At 43.5% G+C, this 21130-nt stretch overlaps 1 long non-coding RNA gene across 4 annotated transcripts in view; it reads right to left on the bottom strand.

The window, feature by feature from the left end:
* Positions 1-21130, bottom strand: part of LOC144805920 (uncharacterized) — a 223565-nt gene that overhangs the window by 142359 nt on the left and 60076 nt on the right. The window lies entirely within an intron of this gene.

Here is a 21130-nt window from a genome sequence, read left to right as displayed (position 1 = left end):
ATCTCTGGGACCGCGATGGGAACCTGCTTCGCCCCCAGCTATGCGAATTTATTCGTAGGCTGGTGGGAGGAGCAGGTGGCCTGGTCAGAGGGTAACACTACTTGGACCACTAATGTGGTCAAGTGGCACAGATACATCGACGACCTCTTCCTGGTATGGAGGGGGTCGGAACAGAGTGCCAGAGAGTATATCTCTCATTTAAATAACAACCTTGTCAATCTAAGGTTCACGGGCGAGGTTAGCTCAGTGGCAGTGAGCTACCTTGACCTTCGTGTATCTATTATTGACAACCAGGTAACAACATCCCTGTATCGCAAGCCTACTGCTGGCAACAGCGTCTTACACGCTGAAAGCGCTCACCCAACGAACCTGAAACGAAGTATTCCTTACGGGGAGCTCTTGCGTCTTAAACGAAACTGCTCACGTGATGAAGACTTCCAGAAAGCAGCAAAAAACAGCCTGTTTAGGTTCAAACAACGAGGTTACAACCAAGCTCTCCTGACCGACACTCTGAAAAGAGTGTCCGGGATAGATAGAGCAGAACTACTGAAAGATAAAACAAATTTGAACAAAACAGAAGAGGGCAAATTCCGTTTAATAACATCCTATAGCAACAATTCCAATCAACTCAAAGGAATCTTACGCCATAGTTGGCATATCTTGAAGACTGACCCCATAATTGGGGTAGACATTCCCAATAACCCACTAGTAACTTTCAGAAAAACGAAGTCCATCAAGGACTTACTGGTGCACAGCCACCTAGAGACCCCTGTTGCTAGGACGAACACTTTGGCTGAAATGAAAGGATTCTATCCTTGTGGCAAATGCAAGGCCTGTGCTTACAGCAAAAGGGTCTTGGGCTATGATATCCCTGGGGTCGCAAGGAAGAAAAATATTGGGTCTTTCATCACATGTCAGACACCGTATGTGGTGTATTGTCTAGTATGCCCCTGCAACCTCAAGTATATAGGGAGCACCATAAAAAGCGTGAAGTTAAGAGTCCTAGAACACATGAGGGCGATAGCCAACAAGGACCTGACTTCTCCTGTTGCCAAACACTTCGCCATTAAACATCGCAGCAACAGAGATTTGTTACAATACTTTGGGGTTGACCAAGTTCCAGAGAGTGAAAGGGGTGGGAACAGACTCCTAAAGTTAAGACGTTTGGAGTCTCGTTTCATTATTGACCTACAGACCAAAATTCCAAATGGTCTGAATAGTGGCGAGGAATTAGCCATCCATCTGGGAAAATAAACTGCACTAGCCGATAGTCTGCTGTCCCACTCTAATCTGATGGAATCTGTGTTGACCGGGGGTTTCTCACCCCTGGCCGTTTAGCGGTTTCTAGCAATAGGAGCCGCCTAAGCCGATCCACGGCAAGATAATAATGAAATGTTTGATCGAATGGGCATTTATACTCATTTTTTGCGACAATATGAGCAATCTTGTACAGTAAATAAGAGGATAAAACATGAATTTCATATGTAAATTTTAGCATGTCTAAAAGGTACCTGCTTTAGCTCATGTATATATTTCTGTCATTATAACTTTTAACTGAATATTGATTGTATGCTGATTCACAGCTTAATAACTGTATGAATGATACTGAGAAAAGGTAATCCGTTGCCCTTTGATCATGGTAACAAAGTTACATTGCACATTTCAATATGGCGCCCGTGTTTTCAAGCCGGGTAGTCCATTTTCAGTTTCCATCAGTGACTGCACACTGCATATAATGTCTTCCTGTTAGCGTTTTTGCAAATACATTGACAAAGGGCTTTGCCCGAAACGCGTCTGCGCTACAAAGAAATAAAAAGAAAACTCTGAAACTCACCCCGCGAGTGCCGCTTTTCTTCCTCTCTCTCGGCTGGGAGAGGGGGTGTTGGAGCATTAATATTTTCACGGTGCGCCGACCGTGCAGCGGCACCCACCGCCTGAGCCCCGTTTTTTTTGGCGCAACTGGAGCATTCATATATATATATATATATATATATTGCAGTACTCTATCTTAAGAATCCACTCAGCAGACAGGACTCAGATAGACAAGCGCGGACCCATTCTTTCGTGCTTTTCAATATTTATTTAAAGAAAATTCGCCACGCATCAGTATGCCGCCATGACGCGTTTCGGTCCGACCTGGACCTTGATCACATGACGCGTTACTCATGGACCCATGCCATATTTAAAGTGACAGGTAACAAATAATTGTAAACAGCTGTTGCATTGCACAATGAAACTGAAAAACAGACTATGCAACGAACACAATGCATATAGACCAGACTGCTAATGGAATATATATATACACAAATCTTGGTAGTATGTACAGTTAAAATCATGCGTATTTACAAGTGATTTCATAAATATACACTTATATATTGATACAAAAATATACATATAAGTCTCAGTAGAAAAATATATATATATATACACATATCTTAATAATTAAAGACATTTTTAAAAGGTGGCTCCCAAATGATGTAAGGAGCCCTCCTCATATAATCATTGATACATAACCAAATCACTGGTCATCAACTATATATATTGTATCAAACTCCAGATGCAGTCTGAAATATGCTGGTTACATTAATATAGCCCAAGTGGGCGAACACCTTAAACTAGGCAAAAGGGTCCTGGGATATACAGATCGATGTTATCAGCTGCCTGAAATGTATAGGCGAAAAATAAGGTGATAACATAATTGTGGAACAGTGAAACAAAAGAAATAGAATAAAAAACCCAGAATACTCTATTCTATTACTAGAGATAACCAACAGTGTGTTACGTGAATTTAAAATGAGTGAATACTCGAATTCATATTATAGCGCAGATGTATGTTCTCGAGAGACATAAAGAGAGGCATAGTTGGAGATTCATAAACATGTCAGAGTAGTAAAGTTAATTTTCCAAACCAATGTTTAAAGTATATCAAATCATACAACGCCCGTCAAACATGTTGAAAACAACATTAGTTCCAGAGACAGAGAAATTAAGAAATTAGTTTATATGCAGGTATATAAGTCCTCCGTGGTGTTAAGACCATTTGGGACTTTGGAATTAAATTCCAGAATGTACCTGGTTTCCAGCACTCTCAAGGCACTGTCCCTGTTGCCACCCTTGCGAGATGGAGGTATGCAGTCAATGGCAAAGTACTGAAGCAGAGTGTTATCGCTATCATGCTTGGCTTGGAAATGCCGTGCTACAGGATATGCTTGATCCTTATTGTTGATGGCCCTGAGGTGTTGCAGGATCCTCATGTGCACGGGTAGCTTAGTACTGCCAATGTAGCGCAATGCGCAGGGACATTCTAACACATACACGACGTATTCAGTTTTGCAGGTAATACGTCGCTTGATTTTAACTGGATGAGGCAAAAATGGAGTGCTGTATTCCTTCACATTTTTCGCATGTTTGCAGGCTTTACATTGGAAACATTTGAAAAAACCTTTTTGCTTGGACAGCCAGTTAGAGGGGGGTCTAATTTCAGGATTGCATTTATCCAGACAGTTCCCCATGGATCTAGCTTTCCGAAAAGTTATCAGAGGGGTAGGACTGTCTCTAAGCAAATCATTGCCTATGACAGGATCCTTTAACAACAGATCCCAATGCCTCCTGAAAATCTTTCTAATGGCCGCTTGCTGTTTGTTGTAGGTTATAATGACTCGCAATTTATTGTTAGAATCATTGGCCATGGCAGGGATTTTGGGGGCTAAGATGTTATCACGACTCAAAGATTCAGTTTTCCTGACAGCTTTGTCAATGATCGCGGGTTTGTATCCCCTTTGAAGGAACCGCTCTTTACAACTTTCCTGTATATATATATATATATATATATATATATATATATTACCTACTGGCGGTCGCCAGTAGGTATATATAGTTAGGATTTTTTCTCTATGGGATTTTTGAAAATTCTATGTCTAATAACTTTGGCGTTTGTGGACGGAATTGGCTGAAATTTTCAGGAAAATGGCACATTTTGTTTCTGAGCAGCCCTTGAAAATTTGGGGGGGGTTCGTCCAGTGGGGGCCGAGAAAAAAGGGGGGTCCCAAAACGTGTTTTTAACATTGAGTTTTCCATAGGGCGGTTGGCCTCACTTTCAGCCCGAACGGCTGAATGGATTTGCACGAAACTTGGCAAAATTGTAGGGACTGGTAGCCCGATGTGCCTTTTGTAGGTCTCAATATATGTGCTCCAGTGGATTTTGAGAAATTAACGTTTAAAAAAAGATATATATCTGTAACAGCGGACCGGTTAGCGCTCTGGTTCGCGGACTTTTCGCGCAACGGAGCTTTGTGAAGCGAAGCTGATTGGTTCTCCGGCGTCTGTCAACATTCCAAACAGTCCGTAGCGGCCGCCATCTTGTCTCTCGGTAGGATCGAGAGACAAGAGGAGGTCAAAACAAAGGGGGAAATAACTATAAGGGGGCATAGTACATCCTCGCTGACCCCCTAGGTTTGATGTGGAGGTTTTAAAAGGGCCCCGCGGGGCAAAAAAAAATAATAAAAATAATAATTGAACGGCTGAATGGATTTGCACGAAACTTGGCAAAATATTAGGGACTGGTAGCCCGATGTGCCTTTGCTAGGTCTCAATATATGTGCTCCAGTGGATTTTGAGAAATTAACGTTCAAAAAAAGATATATATCTGTAACAGCGCTCCGCTTCGCGTAACGGAGGTTTGCGAAGCTGATTGGTCATTCTGTCACTGGGCTATAGTTGGGCTACATCTGGCTGATATTTGGGCTACATTTGTTTTTTTGTGTGTCTGGCGGCCATCTTTGGGCTACATTGGGCTACATTGGGCTTCATTGGGCTACATTCGGCTAATTAGCAAATAGCTCATCGCAAACTAGGAATGGTAAAGAATCGCTATTTATTCCTTAAAGTTCGCTATTTAGGAAATGCAAAAAACTTTGATGATACATATGGCGGTTCATCTCTAACAAGATAAGAAGCATAGGGATACATTTATGATGACTGGCGCATCACCAGGGATGTGTTAGTCATTCTGTGCCGCTGTTCCGTCACCTATGGTGTGCTGCATTTACAATGCGGCGCATCACGGGGCAAAAACAGCACAGATGCGTGATGTATCTGTGCCGTAAAGGTGGCGCATTGCTGGAGTTGTATCGCAAGTGTGATGAAGGTCCAGCAAGGGTCGGGGGTGCCCCTGTCGCAGGGTTTCTGTTCTCACACAGAACTGTGGACAGAGGATTGGAACCTCGGCGAATTAGGGTGTCCCAAAACTCACGTTAGTAATCAAAAACTATTTAGCAAGCTAGGTACAGTGTCACATTGGATATAACAAACTCTCAATGTTTAGACAATCCAGAATATGAACTTATAGTACCTCAGGATACGTGGAACTCATGAACAGTCGGTCGTTATATATTTCTTAGAAACCAGAACATGGAGTTAAGAAGAACACTTGTATTTGAAATGTTTATTTACTAATGCCGTCTTCTCAGGCGTAGTACCTTAGATAATAAAAGTACACATATTATCAGTAGCAAAATTACCAGCATAGTTACTAGTACATAAAAAGTGAATGGTGATAGTATGTTAACATGCTGTAAATGAATAAGAGTTAGCAACACTTATAAGCAGCCGCGGGCCGTGGAGGGAGTTACGGTGAGGCAGGGAGGCGGGGAGGGGGAGAAGCAGGGTGGAGAATACAAGTACACATATTATCAGTAGCAAAATTACCAGCATAGTTACTAGTACATAAAAAGCGAATGGTGACAGTATGTTAACATGCTGTAAATGAATAAGAGTTAGCAACACTTATAAGCAGCCGTGGGCCGTGGAGGGAGTTACGGTGGGGCAGGGAGGCGGGGAGGGGGAGGGGCAAGGTAGAGAGGGCTCCACCCTGCTTCTTCCCCTCCCCGCCTCCCTGCCTCACCGTAACTCCCTCCACGGCCCGCGGCTGCTTATATCTCACCCTCCCTAATACACATATTATATTATTTGCTAAGAAGGTCTCTTTGTGTTGGTTTAGGGCGTGCCCATACTTTAGTGTCTTAGATTTGAAGGAATCACATCAGCATACACCAGCTCTCTCTTCATGTGAACCGCATCAACTGTTGTGTATGTGTGTTCGGCAAAGCAATATAAAACCCGCCTCATGCCCAGAATTGGCAGAAGTTGCACTTATGTTATGAGTATGAAGTCGTGGAGATCAGACCTCATAACAATTCTGTATCGTGTTGTTCTTGAAACTTTAGCACTCGCTGTACAGATATAGTTTAACAAGCAAAGCAGATAGTAGAGCAATAACATATTATTCTCATGTAAACCACGATGAACTACTAGGTTGAAAGCTAAAGCAACAACTAAATGTCGTGTGCAGAAGTTGCAAAAAAGGAAAAATGGCGTTTAAACCGGTAATGAGCCCATGCTAACTTAACACGGTGTAAAGATATCCAGGACCTAGATGACACCTCCTCATGATCCGGAAACGAACTGAATAAGATAATAGAAGTGCCATCTCATGAGAGCAGATTGCAAGTTTATATGTGGACGGTCCGCAAGGTAAAGCATTAAAAACTAGGAAAATTCAATGCTAAAGAAAAATAAAACAGCCAAGTACTTTATCGAGTCTTAAGCCAATAGGCAAGGTAAATAATAAAAACTTGACAATTAAGTCAATGAATTGTCAATGAAATGCTAGTACTCAGCATATGAAACATGAAAAAGGTCTATGACATAACTGTGTATGCAAAATAAGCTGCAACAGCCTCCAACAGGAAGTCACCGTCTTCATCCGAAAACAGTTCAGCCATCCAATTTAAAAGCGGAAAAGAACATACGTGCTCTCCCAGCACCGGATCCTCTATCACCATCAGAGGACAGCTCGGTGGGTTTTCAAGAAAGCTGTGTTCCAAGAAAGACTGTGCTGCCGCCAGTAAATTCCAGGGACCAAGTAGTCCATGCATCAATGCCACAGCCATAATCCTTTCGCCAGGACAAATCAACTCGTGAGTAATGATAGGAGTCATCAGCTGATTAAAGTCGACGTCAGGAGAAACCGGTCCGCAGAGACACAAATCAATGGCCCAATCGAAATCACAGGTCAGGCAGTGAAATACAGGCTGGACACAGGTGAAGTAGGAGAACCGAAAAGATAATCCATATGCCGTGCTTAATATCGCCAACGGCATTGTGCCATAATATTCTAGCATGCGATTGCGGAACAGTGTCAGCAGCTGCAGGGTCGGAGGTTGCATAGGAGGGACATCCATATTTAAAAATGTAAAAAAGTACAAGAGCGTCCGCTGGTAATGCAAGTAAAAATGCAATCCACGAACCAGAGTGGAGAAAATGGAATGAAAGGGAGCAGGGATGACTCCAAAGATTTTCTCAAATGAAGTCACGAGACCACTGGTAACAACTTTAAAAAAGTGTGCCAGGGATTTTGTGGAGGATGCGTTAAAGATAGTCGGAAACATGTTGCTGAAATTGAAAGGCAAACCTGTGTACGGGTGTTCGCTATGTGAAGTACGAAAGTTTCACGGGCCGAACTCAAGGCCACCTCTCTCTGAAACAAAAGAGCTCTTATTCTTGTCATGCCGTTGAAACGTGTCCCAAGGTTGGTATTTGTGGCCAGATTGAAAACTCCCTATGTTCATGTGTGGGAGGAAATAGAACATTTCTGCAGCAAATAACCCGTTCACTTACTGTTACGATAAAAGGAATACTTTTAATTAACTCAGAACAATCTTCATTATTGAGCATCAAATAACTACCATTTTCCAACAACTTGAACGTGGGGATGATAGCAGGAACTGGCGTGCCTTGCATCACGCAAGCCATATTTGGTCGCTGTTTGTTGCATGAATCGTGTAACTGTTTGTGCTTACACATTAGTGAATGATCTGGCGTCTCAGTGCATTCCTCTCCATTCAGATAAACTTCTTGATCATCTTTGAAACATCTGTATGTGTATGGAAGCGACCAGACCTCATGAACAAAAGCACTACCTAAAGGTTCATAAAGACCTATTGGTATATATTTCATACAATTTGAAAACTTATATAAAGCAAAAGGCAGCGTTATTAAACCGTCGATAAGGCATGGTGCCAAAAAACCCGCAATCCTCTGCTGATGATGTCACTGAGCATGTCATGAATGATGTAATATGTGACATCATCAGTAGTGGATTATGGGTAATAGTATCTCTAGTTTACTCCCCTATAGCTGTCTTTCTTTTAACATAAGTGTGTGTTTCCTTCCCTTATACTTACTGTTTTTGGTTCGCTTCCAGTTCGCGTACCAGCGAGCGAACTAGGAAGCGAACTAAGAGAAATAGAGGTTGGCACAGTTCCAAATATTGTACCAATTTTTTAATAACGGGGAGGTAGTTCTGAAAAGAACTTTTTTTTTTATTTTTCTGAACATTTTTTTACTGTAAGGTTCCCGATTCGCGAAGCGGGAACGAAGAAAAAAAAATATTTAAAAAAATAATTATTCATAAACATATAAAATATATTTTTGGATTTAAAGAAGAATAAATTTTACAGCTACAGATATTAGCTGTTAAAAAACCAATGAAATTCACTGAAAAAACCATAGGTTATAGACCATATATAGTTAGGAATTAGCATTTACAAAACCTTGAAAATTCACTGAAAAAACCATAGGTTATAGACCATATATAGTTAGGAATTAGCATTTACTAAACCTTATTTTACTCACACAAAACCATTGAAATTCCATATATAGTTAGTTGCACTAACTATATATCGCGCACCCGCAATCCACTGCTGATGATGTCACATATTACATCATTCATGACATGGTCAGTGACATCACTGATGACATCACTGATGACAACATCCAGTGATTATGTGTTTCTGTAAAGTTTAAATATGTTTTACATATTGAAGAATGAGTGGATGTATAAGTGTCTGAATGAAGGTTTTAGTAGGTGCGTGATTGACTGTATGAGTGAGTGATTAAATGCGTCTTACTGAATGCACGGGTTAGTGACTAAACTGTCTAAAAGTGTGCATCAGTATGTCTGTTGTTGTGCAAGCTGCTGCACGTGTTGATCAGTAGCTATATAAGTAGCTATATGGGTTATTGATTGGTTGCACAAGTATTTGTATGGGAGACTGAGTGTGTGTATGGCTGGCTGGGAGGTGTGTGACTCTGTGCAGATCAATGTGTACTTGTATCAGTGATTCTATAAGAGAGTAACTATGTGTTAGTATATGTTTCAAAAATGTAAGGTGTTCTGTGTTTAACTGTATAGATGAGAAAATGGAAGTGTGATTGATTCTTTTCAGGACTGACTAGGTGTGTGAGTAACTCCATGGATGAGTGGCAGAGTGTGAGTGTCTGTATAGGTGTATGAGTGCATATGATAGTGTTGTAAAGATGAGTGATTGTATGTATGAATGATTGTATGAGTGAATGTGTGTGTAGACATAGGAATCAGTGAGTGCGTATGTAGTAACTAGTATTGGTGTGTCAATGGTTTCAAAAATGATACTCTCTATTTAACACTGGGTGTAACGGAGGTTATATTAGAGTGTGAGGAGATGCATTGTATTATCACATGAATGATATCATCAGTGATGTGATCATTGATATCAAGTGAGATGTCATCAGTGATGTCATTTGAGATGTCATCAGTGATGTCATCAGTGATGTCACTGACCATGTCATGAATGATGTAATATGTGACATCATCAGCAGTGGATTGCGGGTGCGCGATATATAGTTAGTGCAACTAACTATATATGGAATTTCAATGGTTTTGTGTGAGTAAAATAAGGTTTAGTAAATGCTAATTCCTAACTATATATGGTCTATAACCTATGGTTTTTTCAGTGAATATATATATATATATATATATATATATATATATATATATATATATTACCTACTGGCGGTCGCCAGTAGGTATATATAGTTAGGATTTTTTCTCTATGGGATTTTTGAAAATTCTATGTCTAATAACTTTGGCGTTTGTGGACGGAATTGGCTGAAATTTTCAGGAAAATGGAACATTTTGTTTCTGAGCAGCCCCTGACAATTTGGGGGGGTTTCATCAAGGGGGGGGCCGAGAAAAAAGGGGGGTCCCAAAACGCGTTTTTCCCATGTTAATTTCCATAGGGCGGTTGGCCTCACTTTTAGCTCGAACGGCTGAATGGATTTGCACGAAACTTGGCAGAATTGTAGGGACTGTTAGCCCGATGTGCCTTTGCTAGGTCTCAATATATGTGCTCCAGTGGATTTTGAGTAATTTAGGTTCAAAAAAAGATATATATCTGGGCGGAGCCTAACCACACATCTGATCTGATTGGCTGTCAGCACTTCATCCAAGAAGTGTTGGCAGCCATCTTGGGACCAATATACATGATAGCACCTCATTAAAAAGCATTGTAGTTAATAGAGGGTTTTAGGACTTTAGTTACATTATAAATCATTTGTTGATGGTACCATACTCGTTTTAGGAATTGTGGTGGGTTCTAAGGTGATTTTACCATGTGAAAAAACCTTCTGCTGTGATATCATGAATATTGTTTGAAAGAAAACTAATATCTCATGATTTTCCCACAGTGGTTTGGAAGGGGATCTATAAGCTAAACTGAAAGCATATTTTCTGTAAATTCACATTATCTTTCTCAGTCATGTGAAAATGAAGTCTGACATTCTCAGTAAAACATGTACATCCAACAAGGACAGAGACTGTCAGTTGATTCCTTTGTGTTCTACTGCAGCCTCCTAGAGTGTTCTGAAGAACAACTAGAGCGCTAACAGTCCTACATATTACAAAGGTATGGCACACCTGAAGCCATCTTGATTGGAATAAAGTGGTAACTCTTAAAACATTTAATTTAAAAAGAAACAACATGAGGGGGTATATTTTGCCACAGAAAGTATGATTAGTGCTGCAGAATGAAAAATTAGGGCACATTTTGAGTGACTTTTCAAATCCTCTTCTATTTCATTAAAAAATTCTGACATGCAGTCTCCCAAAATGGCCACCAGAGACAAAATAGCCCAAATGTAGCCCAAATATCACCCAGATGTAGCCCAAGTGTAGCCCAATGACAGAATGTCCCAGAGTGTTCTAAAGAACAACTAGAGCGCTAACAGTCCTACTTATTACAAAGGTATGGCACACCTGAAGCCATCTTGATTGGAATAAAGTGGTAACTCTTAAAACATTTAATTTAAAAAGAAACAACATGAGGGGGTATATTTTGCCATAGAAAGTATGATTAGTGCTGCAGAATGAAAAATTAGGGCACATTTTGGGTGACTTCTCAAATCCTTTTCTATTTCATTAAAACATTCTGACATGCAGTCTCCCAAAATGGCCACCAGAGACAAAAGAGCCCAAATGTAGCCCAAATATCACCCAGATGTAGCCCAAGTATAGCCCAATGACAGAATGTCCCAGAGTGTTCTAAAGAACAACTAGAGCGCTAACAGTCCTACTTATTACAAAGGTATGGCATACCTGAAGCCATCTTGATTGGAATAAAGTGGTAACTCTTAAAACATTTAATTTAAAAAGAAACATGAGGGGGTATATTTTGCCATAGAAAGTATGATTAGTGCTGCAGAATGAAAAATTAGGGCACATTTTGAGTGACTTTTCAAATCCTCTTCTATTTCATTAAAAAATTCTGACATGCAGTCTCCCAAAATGGCCACCAGAGACAAAAGAGCCCAAATGTAGCCCAAATATCACCCAGATGTAGCCCAAGTATAGCCCAATGACAGAATGTCCCAGAGTGTTCTAAAGAACAACTAGAGCGCTAACAGTCCTACTTATTACAAAGGTATGGCACACCTGAAGCCATCTTGATTGCAATAAAGTGGTAACTCTTAAAACATTTAATTTAAAAAGGAACAAAATGAGGGGGTATATTTTGCCATATGAATTATGATTAGTGCTGCAGAAAGAAAAATTAGGGCACATTTTGAGTGACTTCTCAAACCCTCTTCAATTCTATGTCAGGACGGAGGCGAGGATTATGCAGTCCTTTCTTCTCTTTATTATAATAGCAGATTCAAAGAAAAAACATAAAACATTCTGGAACTACAACTCCCATGAGCACATGGGGCACAGTGTCCATAGTAACCGCCAGCCAATGGTGATGGAGTCCTTGGTATAACTGGCTGTGACGTCCCTTCCGCTTCCTCTTTCTTCTCTGCTCGTCAGATAAGTCACTTTCATACCTTTCTGACTTGTGTGGTATTTTTTGTTGTTTGAGATTCTTAAGCGATCTGACCTGAGCTTTTATGCTATGCTTCTTGATGTGTGCTTACTAGCGCTGTTGAGCTTCACTATCGTTCTGACTTGTGTGGTATTTTTTATTGATGAGTTTAGCTAGGCGATTGTCCTAGGCTTTTTTACTTTGTTCTATTGTTGAGATTAGTTAGGCGATCGTCATAGGCTTTATACTGTGTTTGAAGTGCGCTTATTAGCGCTGTCGAGCCGGCAGAGTGACGCGCGCCAGGCGCTGCTTGCGCCGTTCCTGCCGCTTCCATCGCGGACCGTGTGAGGCGCGCCCTCGCGCTTTCCCCGGCTCTGTGGGGCGCCGTAGTGTGCGGAGAAGCTGCGCTTGCGGTCTTCTTCCATCCTTGCGGCGTGCTGAGGCGGTCTTCCTTTCGCCTCACCAACCCTCGCCTGACACCCTCTGTGGTGATCTTTGACTGCGCGTTGCGCGCGACGCCATCTGGTGGCGGACGCAGGTACTGCACCTGCATTTTGAGCACATAGGCTGCAAGAGCATCGGCGAGGGGGCTGCCCTAGTGTATTTTAGGATAAGGGCGTTTGGTGCTCACACCCTCACAATTTACAGCCTCAGTGCAGGCTAAACCCCGTTCAGGAGACAAACAATGTATGCTTCTTCCAACCCTTGCCGCCGGCGGTGGGTCGCGCGTTTCACGGACCCTGTCACGGTGCTGACGCCCTGGCGGGATGGAGTGGACACTATTGACCATTGTTTCCCGGGGTGTCTGGTACCGCAGGGCATGTCGTTCGCGGACCTAGAGGCGCGCAGGGTGGGGGCAGGAGTCTGCTAAACGTCACGCGGGGCACCTGGGGGGGGAGTTGACCGCTTGCGGGACTCCTCCAGTAAGTGTGCGCGGACGCTAGCACATTTACCCTACCGGGAGGGGTTCCTCCCCGGAGAAGATGGCGACGAGGTCGACCCGGAAACGGACCATGAGGATGGTTTCCCCTTGGAGGGAGAGGGTGTTATAGAGGAGGACTCCCCGGAGAATGTGGAGGTGCTTTTTCCGACGGCCTCTGGGGGCCAGAGAGGGGGATAAGTTTACCACCCTCGTGTGTAGGAATGGATCCTGGATCCTAAGCTGGCGACGTATGTCGCGGGTAACGTTCGCCAACCTCTGGGCCGGGAGGTTTAGACACGCCTGCGGGGCGCATGCCCTCGCCCAAAATGGGGGACAGATTGGCTGCCACCCCGGATGTGACCAGCAAGGCGGAATGTTCTGCGCATTCTTGCGGAGTTCCTTGCGGCTCCTGAGAGGGGCATAGTTCGCTTTTGGCTTGACTGTCAGTATGAGCTCCGGGACGCGGCGGGCCCCGGGACTCAGATCATCCAGTTGGCCGTGGGGGCCAGGGAACCGGGGACGTCGATGTCCACGGAGGTCGTGGCAGGCTGGGCAGCGCGAGCCCTGTGCTTCTTGGGTACGGCGAACTGTGCATTGGCGGAGGCGCAGAGGAGGTCTCTCCTCATTACAATAGATTCTAGGCTTGGGGACCGGGCCTACTCAACTGTAGGGCCTTTTGCAGGAGGCAAGGTGTCTGGCGAACCTTTTTAATGGAATTGGACAAACCCGTCCTCACTTTCTCCGCTCTGGCCAGAGCACGGACATCAGCTACAACGATATCCTCGGATGGGTTTCTGCTGGGACCGTAAGAGGCCCTAATGCTAACAGTACCAGCAGGGTCGTACAAGGTAGGGCCTTCCGTGGCGGAGCCGACGCACCAGGAGGTTCCCCCCCCTGTTTTTCCTCCGGACACCCTGGGAGGGGGGGGGGGGGAGGCCTCCAAGCAGCCCGGGTTTCCGGACAGAGTTCTACGGTTCAGCCCGACGGGGTGCAATCCCTCGCCCTCTAGTTTCCCTCCGAGGGCGGGGTTTCTGCTCCACAACGAAACTACATTTTGGTCCGGAAGGACAAAGGAATTCGCCCGGTTCTGACCCTGCTGCACTTCGTCAAATGGCCGGTCTACCGCCACTTCAAGGGAGGGGATTCATTTCCCCGAGCGGTACCTTCCTCGGAGGGGGGAGTGGAGGATACGTCTGGACCTGACAGACGCCTACCGCTCAATCCTCTTCCTCCCGCCTCATCTGCGTTTTTCGCTCCCCTTCGGCCTCCCCTCGGCCCCTTTGTGCTTTACCAAGCTCCTGTGTTCAGTGGTGTGGACACTGCGCGAGTGGGGCGTACAATGGATTGTACATTTCACCGATATACTACTTCTCGATCATTTGCGGAACTGATTGCGCTGCACCTTGTCTATTTCTCGCCCCAGAAGCTGGGTGGGGAGTGACTTCCCTGAAGTCGGTCCTAATTTCGATGAGACAATTCTCTTTCTGGGGTTCCACATGGCATCGGGGTCAGCCTCCCTCCTCATAGGGGCGCGGTCTCGCGGGAGCCCTCCCAGGTCCTTCGGGAAGACGGAACCTCCCTTCAACGGCTAGCTAGACTCAGTAGCCTCCTTCCAGGCTCTTTTCAGTAGCAAGATAGATGGCTCACTGGCAGTTCAGGGGACTGTGAGTGCTCTTTCGCTGTGGCGATACAACGATGGGGGCCGCTGGTCGGAGGAGGAATTCCAGCTTCACGTCTACTACTGGACGCTTCCAGCTTCTCATCACTCGCTTTGAATCCCTACCGGGTTTCCGCGCAAGGACGTCCGCCTCAGAAGCAGATATAGGGCTGCTTCTTGCCGCGCATAGACTGGGTGTCAGAGGGACTGTACATCCATCGCCAGGGCGAGCCTCGGCCTCGGGCCTTGGCGGACCTGACATAGGACTTCGGACACTATTGTTCGAAGAGGCGGATTTTGGTCGGCGGAGTATATTCCGGGCACTCGGAATTCGATTGCGGATTGGCATTCCCAGAACTTCCGCGACTTCAACACCTGGCGACTGCTCGGGCAGTATTCCAGGCCTTGATGGACTGGCGGTCGCCGTGCCCGGCGGACTTTCACGTCCCGCCTCAACCGTCGGCTCCCGAGGCTTGTGCATTGGAGGCCGGATCCGGAGGCAGCAGCAGTTCATGCGTTCTGCATGACGGTTCTCCGGTCGGGACTTCTGCGTCCCCCCTTTTCTCATGGTCTCTCGAGGGGCGGCTCCAGTTCGCCGACAACAAGCGTCCCGGATCCTAGTGATCCTTTTTCTGGCGGGCCCTGGCCCGGTTCCCTCTATTTGGAACTGTCGCGAGTCTGCCCGATTCCGCTGCCCTGTTCCCTCTATTGCTACCGGGCTCTTCTGGAAGAGCCTCTCCCGTGGGTGCTTCCGATGTTCTTGCACCTCCTGACTTGGTGGTTTTCGGGGGACGTTCGGAAGGCGGACGCCTTTCGACGGAGACTGTGGACCTCGTCGATAGAGCCTGGGCTCCGGGCCCTGTCAAGAGGTGCCGCTAATCTTAGCAACGGTGGCGTAATTGGGGTCGGGGTAGGCACGCAGGTCCTGTGGGGCAGGCGTTAGCCACTTCCTGTTTTCTGGCCGTATGGGCCTTCTCTGGACTAGCCTACTGGACTACTAAGTTGGTCAGGTCCGCCATGTGGTGGGACATGCCCACATCGACGGTAACACGGCGGGGAGCACCCTTGGGTATGCACACTTAGGTGGGGTCCAGACCCTCTAAGCCCCGGACCCAGGTACGAGTCCCTTTGGGGCGTCAATTCCGTACTACGGTTCCTTGCTACTGGCGGGATAATCAAGACCTTACCAGGAAGGAGCCGGCGATCTAACCGGCGATCCTGCTGTGTCTGGCTTCGTGTGCACGCTTCTCGGATGTGAGGGCACTGGTTGCTATGGCACGTATTCTCACCTTAGGTGGATTCACCGACGCAGGCTGTGTGTGGGGCGTTGCCTCAGGCGTCTGTGGATATGACGGCGGAATGTCGCCCCGGGAGAGAGTCAGCTCCTTATTGCTCTGCGGAACCCTTTAGGGCCGTCTCGGCTCCATCCATCGCCAGGTGGGTCTGTTGGACCAGGACGGAGGCTGGGGCGGATGTCACCAGGTTCAATGTTCACTCCGTGACTGGAGCAGGCCTCCATGACCGTGCAGGTGGGCGGCCGTTGGGAGGATATTATGTCTATGGCGGACTAGTCCTCCGAGTCCACACTCCAGTACTTTACTTAAGCCCGTCTGGTGCGGCGGAACTGGTGGTGGATAAGCTTTAAACCTGCATAATCCTCGCCTCCGTCCTGACATAGAATGAAAAATTTCCTAGCTTACGTAACGGAAAGTTTCGATTCTATTAAGGACTAGGAGGCGAGGATTATCCCTCCCGAGACTCCTGGTCTCGACCCACCCGTGATCCTCGTATTTCGGTAAGTAGTGCCTTAATGTTTACTTTAATGTATTATAAAGTAGTAACTCAACGTTACTTTAATATGCTATGTAAGTAGTGCCTTAATGTTTACTTTAATGTATTATAAAGTAGTAACTCAACGTTACTTTGATATGCTATGTAAGTAGTGCCTTAATGTTTACTTTAATGTGTTATAAAGTAGTAACTCTACGTTACTTTAATGTGTTGTGCTGCTGTCTGAGCTACGTTGGCATACAGTTACTGTTTGTTCAAATGGATTGGGTTCTCCCCGACCTGGTTTTCCATGGGGGAGGATGGATTCTTGGATGTGCGGTAGACTGCCTTTATATGCTTTCTTCCACGGAAGAAGAACAGGATAACGGTTGTCTTGTGTTGATTTAGGACAAAAACAGTCGGATTGATGAACGTTCCCGGGAGTTTTCCTCACAGAGAAGAAGAGGAAGCGGAAGGGACGTCACAGCCAGTTATACCAAGGACTCCATCACCATTGGCTGGCGGTTACTATGGACACTGTGCCCCATGTGCTCATGGGAGTTGTAGTTCCAGAATGTTTTATGTTTTTTCTTTGAATCTGCTATTATAATAAAGAGAAGAAAGGACTGCATAATCCTCGCCTCCTAGTCCTTAATAGAATCGAAACTTTCCGTTACGTAAGCTAGGAAATTTTTCATTTCATTAACAAATTCTGACATACAGTCTCCCAAGATGGCCACCAGAGACAAAAGAGCCTAAATGTAGCCCAAATATCACCCAGATGTACCCCAAGTATAGCCCAATGACAGAATGTCCCAGAGTGTTCTAAAGAACAACTAGAGCGCTAACAGTCTTACTTATGACAAAAGTATGGCACACCAGAAGCCATCTTGATTGGAATGAAGTGGTAAGTCTGAAAACACTCAATTTAAAAAGGAACAACATGAGGGGGTTAATTTTGCCATAGAAAGTATGATTAGTGCTTCAGAAAGAAAAATTAGGGATCATTTTGAGTGACTTCTCAAATCCTCTTCTATTTCATTAAAAAAATTCTGACATGCAGACTGAAACATGCACTTTGAATACCAGCAGCAGACGTCCCTGGTGAGCAGTAGCTTTACTACAGTGATCTAATGTGCAACTAGAGTGCTAACATTCAGAATTTATGGCAAATGTGTGACACATCTGAATGCCTTCTTGATGGAACCAAAGTAAACAAGCATTGAAAATGCAATAGATTTCGCCCTCGTTTAAGTTAAAGCCATTCTGTTTGTAATGAGGTGGCTTTTTAGCTTTGCTTTTATTAGTGTTTTTTCAACTTTCATGTAAATAACATGCATCTGTATGCATATAAGTATATGTATGCATGCATTTATGTTTGTATTTATATAGATATACAGATGATATATGTTTATATATGTATGTATATATATATATATTCACTGAAAAAAACATAGGTTATAGACCATATATAGTTAGGAATTAGCATTTACAAAACCTTGAAAATTCACTGAAAAAACCATAGGTTATAGACCATATATAGTTAGGAATTAGCATTTACCAAACCTTGAAAATTCACTGAAAAAACCATAGGTTATAGACCATATATAGTTAGGAATTCGCATTTACAAAACCTTATTTTCTCACACAAAACCATTGAAATTCCATATATAGTTAGTTGCACTAACTATATATCGCGCACCCGCAATCCACTGCTGATGATGTCACATATTACATCATTCATGACATGGTCAGTGACATCACTGATGACATCACTGATGACATCTCAAATGACATCACTGATGACATCACTGATGACAACATCCAGTGACTGTATGTTTCTGTAAAGTTAAAATATGTCTTACATATTGAAGAATGAGTGGATGTATAAGTGTCTGGATGAAGGATTTAGTAGGTGCATGACTGACTGTATGAGTGAGTGATTAAATGTGTCTCACTGAGTGCATGGGTTAGTGACTAAACTGTCTTAATTTGTGCATCATTATGTCTGTTGTTCTGTAAACTGTTGCATGTGTTGATAATTAGCTATATGAGTAACTATATGGGTTATTGATTGGTTGCCCAAGTATTTGTATGGGAGACTGAGTGTGTGTGTGGGTGGCTGGGAGGTGTATGACTCTGTGCATAGATGTGTGAGCAGTTGATTCACTAGATGTATGGTTTCAAAAGTGCATGTGGAAACAGCTGTATGGGCGGTTGACTGTGTGCATGAGTGTATTGGTGAGTGAATGGATATCTCAGTGCTACATGTCAAAGTAAGTACATATGTAAAACACAGTGCATGTGAGAGTTGACATATATAAATAACTGTGCATAAGAGCCAGTGAATGTGTGAGTGGCTGTATGGATCATTGTGAACTTGTATCAGGGATTGTATAAGAGAGTAAATATGTGTTAGTATATGTTTGAATAAGTAAAGTTTGTATAACTGTATAGTTGAGGAAATGGAGGTGTGATTGATTCTTTGCATGACTGACTAGGTGTGTGAGTAACTCCATGGATGAGTGACAGTCTGTGAGTGTCTGTTTACACTGATTGTAACTTGTATCAGGGATTGTATAAGAGAGTAAATATGTGTTAGTATATGTTTGAATAAGTAAAGTTTGTATAACTGTATAGTTGAGGAAATGGAGGTGTGATTGATTCTTTGCATGACTGACTAGGTGTGTGAGTAACTCCATGGATGAGTGACAGTCTGTGAGTGTCTGTTTACACTGATTGTATCTAAGGTTATATTAGAGTCTGAAGAGGTTCATCGTATTATCACATGAATGATATCATCAGTGATGTGATCAGTAATGTCAAATGAGATGTCATCAGTGATGTCATCAGTGATGTCATCAGTGATGTCATTTGAGATGTCATCAGTGATGTCATCAGTGATGTCACTGACCATGTCATGAATGATGTAATATGTGACATCATCAGCAGTGGATTGCGGGTGCGCGATATATAGTTAGTGCAACTAACTATATATGGAATTTCAATGGTTTTGTGTGAGAAAATAAGGTTTTGTAAATGCGAATTCCTAACTATATATGGTCTATAACCTATGGTTTTTTCAGTGAATATATATATATATATATATATATATATATATATATTCACTGAAAAAATCATAGGTTTCACACCAGTTATAGTTACCTGGAAATTTTACTGACATAAAACCATTGAAATTCCCACGTTATAGTTAGTTGGACTCACTATAACTTGCGCGCCTGCAATGCACTGCTGATGACGTCACATATTACATCACTCATGACATGGTCACTGACATCACTCATGACATCACTGATGACACCATCCAGTGAATGTGTGTCTTTCTGAAAAATAAATATGTTTTATATATGTATTTGTAAAGGACGATGGAAGAATAAATGGTTAAATAAGTGTGTAAATGGATGTTTTTTAAAAAAAGAATTGATTGGTTAACTGCCTTATTAAGTGTATCTTAGTGAATACATATATTAGCGAGTAACTTTTAAATATTGTAATATATGTATCAGTGTTTCACTTTGTGTATAAGTGGCTGCATGGGTTGGTGACTGACTCATGTGTATGTGTTTTGAAGACAGCATATGTGCAGGACTGTATGGGTGGATGAGTGTGTATATGTGTGTGTTAGTGAGTGAATGACTGTCTCACTAGTGTCTTTATCAGTAACAAGATATGCTTTAATCTAGTATATGTGAGTATTGATGTATATAAGTGAGTATATAAGAGAGTGAGAGATTGTAAGAGTTCCTGTTTAAATAAGTATGTGTTTCTATAAGTGATTGTTTAAGTGAGTAAGTATGTGTAAGTTTCCTTAGAAGTAAGGTGGTAGTGTGTGTATAGTTGTATATGCAAATAAATGGATGTTCAAAGGTTTATTTGCATGTGTGAGTAACTTTTGGATGACTGTCGGTGTGTAACAGGATGTATAGGTGTATCACTACATATGATGAGTGAGTATAAAGTAAAGTAAAGTAAAGTCCACATTTGTAAAGCGCACAATCACCCGTAAGGGTCTCTAGGCGCTGGGGGGCCGTCGGAAAGATTAAGCGAGCTATTGCCCAGAGTCACATGGTGCTGGGCTAACCTGCCGCCGGAGCCGGGGATCGAACCGTGGTCCCCAGATTCCAGCGTCAGTCGCCCTGGCCGCGGCGCCACACCTCTTCCCCTATATAGAACTGTTGGTGAATGAGTGGATGTGTATATAGATGGTGGAATTACTGAATTGGTTGTTGTAACTAGTATGGGTATCTCCATTTTTTTGAAAATGTTAGTTTCTATTTTTGAATATGTGTTCCAAGGGTTACATTACACTGAAAGGATATCTGTCACTTTCTCACAAGGATGGTGTCATCAGTGATGTCATGGGTGATGTCACTGACCATGTCATGAGTGATGTAATATGTGACGTAATCAGCAGTGCATTGCAGGCGCGCAAGTTATAGTGAGTCCAACTAACTATAACGTGGGAATTTCAATGGTTTTATGTCAGTAAAATTTCCAGGTAACTATAACTGGTGTCAAACCTATGGTTTTTTTCAGTGAATTTAATAGGTTTTTTAAATGCTAATTCCTAACTATAACTGGTGT

This window comes from Lissotriton helveticus, assembly GCF_964261635.1.
Source record: "Lissotriton helveticus chromosome 1_1 unlocalized genomic scaffold, aLisHel1.1 SUPER_1_unloc_33, whole genome shotgun sequence".
NCBI lineage: Eukaryota > Metazoa > Chordata > Amphibia > Caudata > Salamandridae > Lissotriton > Lissotriton helveticus.
This window is presented reverse-complemented; position numbering and strand designations above follow the sequence as displayed.